Below are 2281 nucleotides of genomic sequence, written 5' to 3'. Positions count from 1 at the left end.
CAGCAGGAAAAAAGGTACTCTAGTCACAAAAGCTGACTCACATCTATCTTCCCGTTATTCTTCCTGCATATTTACCGACTGTCAGACAAACTCGTTCCCTGGAGCACAGCAAGAATAGTTTTGCAATCAGCTACTATTTACACCACTATATTTTCTAACCACCAAGACAGTGAGAGTCCATCATAACTTATTTTGTTCACAGAGAGAGATAAGAATATTAAAAGAAAAAAATAACACAACTTCAACACTGATGCTTGAGGGAAAGGATAAAGGGGATCATCTTTCCAAATGAAAATACAAGAAATCATAAAACTTCAGAACTGCTGCAAACCAAGCCCAGAGGATTTATTTTTAACATGTGCATCTGAAAGATTTTAAAGTACAACCGTTAATTAGGTGCAGCTTAGACGGCTTCTGATCCATTTTCCCTAAATGACTATCAATTTAATTGTCTCACAAAATTGCCATGTTTCTAGATTTTCCAAACTGTGTCTTTTTCAAAAGAGGAGTGTATGATATTATTTGGTATAGACAAGATTTAAACTGAAAACAGAATAGTCGCTAGCAATTTAGAGCTTCTATCAAGGAACGTTCACAAATGTTAGCTACAAGCAGTGTTCTCTGTATTGCCATAATGGTAATAGCCTGCAGATTTTAAACTCTCTGGAAAGAGCTTCTCTACTATATTTGTTTCTCTAACAGCAGAAATACAAGTGAAAAATCAGTCTTAAAGACCAATAAAAATTAAAACAGAACACCATTTTTTCTTTAGTAAGCCTAAATACAGTGCTACATGCAGAATTATGGCAAGTTGCAGGCTCAGACTTGCGTAATCTATAAGTAAATATATTTAAAATATTAAAAAAATATAAGCAATAATACCAATTACTGAAATTTTAGTCTGCTAACTGGAAAATCTGACAAAGACTTGGAAACCAGAATATGTTAACCTGTTTAGTTAGCTTTTAAAAGCTTCTTCTCAAAGTACACAGAAGTTTATCCACATACTTTGTTAAACGAGTTCAGCTTAACAGTTGTTATAAACATGAAGCCTACTTTGAGTTGAAATAGGAAATTTAATTTTTCACTTCCAATTTAGAAGTAAAAACTTTGTATGTGAAACTAAACCCCACTCTTAATAAACTCCTGAAGCACACTAACAGGATGGAATTAGATGTGACATCTATAGATAATAATGGTTTTTTAATAGTTCAAATGCAAAATGCACTCTTACGGAAAAGTGGTATGTAATCAAGCCCATTTAATACAAATTCTAAAGTGCTTATTTTGTATGCTAATAATCTATTTTCCAACCTGACAGAAAGAAAACCTAACTATTCAACCACTTTCTAAATGTCATAAAAAAACTGAGAGCTTGAAACACAGACCCCCCTGCAATACAGCAGATTAGCATCATGTGACAGCAGCAGAAACAGCTGCCCAGCATTCCCACCCTCCACATTCAGACTACAGCCTTGGCAATGCCTGCACTACACTGTCCTGAATCCTTTGAGCTGTGCAGATACTCTAATTCTCACATTTCTCAACTCTGAGACTGCAGAGTCAAGCATGCAGTCGTCTTTCAGTCTATTTTTTTCCCCTATCATTGGCAGTTGATTTTTTCCTCCAAAAGTCAAATAAAGAACAGGAATCCCATCATGTGGCTTCACACTGCTGTCTGTACGATTATGGCTGAGTTGGTGAGCTCTGGGCCACAGATCAACTTCACCAGTAGGTAATTAGTCTCTCCACAGAGAAGCACAAATGCAGGAAATTATGCGCATACACACATGCGTGGACTTCCATGCGCATACACACATGCGTGCACTCCCACCCCCAGCAATCTTGAGGAATGTGTCCAGACACAGGACTTCTGCCTTATCCCCCCTCCTCCCCCAGCAAAATTCTCCCAGTGTCTAATAACACTTTCCATACCATTTGGCTGCTGTCCAAGTTCTATTCCTCTATCCTAAAACTTCAGCCCTTGATATCCTGCTACTAATAAGTCTCCACTTACTCACACCCATGACCCAGGGCACCTCTCCCATTTCAAACCTTCCCTCTTCACCCCAGTGTCCTAAACCACCTACTTCTACTTCTGCTCCCATTCCACCTTGGTTCCTTACATACAGGCCCTTGTCCAACCCATTCCCCTTCTCCTGCTACATTCCGATTCTCACTCCCCTTTCTTACCTCTTTTGTGTTAACTGTTTCCAGTTACACAGCACCTCTCAGTCCTTTCCCTGCTTCTCTTTTCATTCCAACATCTCAGTCCTTCTCT

General features: G+C 38.6%; 1 protein-coding gene across 2 annotated transcripts in view; it reads right to left on the bottom strand.

The window, feature by feature from the left end:
* The window catches only part of PAPD4 (PAP associated domain containing 4), a 43203-nt gene that overhangs the window by 3325 nt on the left and 37597 nt on the right, over window positions 1-2281 (bottom strand). The gene's annotated exons all lie outside the window — the stretch shown is intronic.

Source organism: Cariama cristata, unplaced genomic scaffold, assembly GCF_000690535.1.
Source record: "Cariama cristata isolate BGI_N322 unplaced genomic scaffold, ASM69053v1 scaffold21238, whole genome shotgun sequence".
Taxonomy (NCBI): Eukaryota; Metazoa; Chordata; class Aves; order Cariamiformes; family Cariamidae; genus Cariama; species Cariama cristata.
This window is presented reverse-complemented; position numbering and strand designations above follow the sequence as displayed.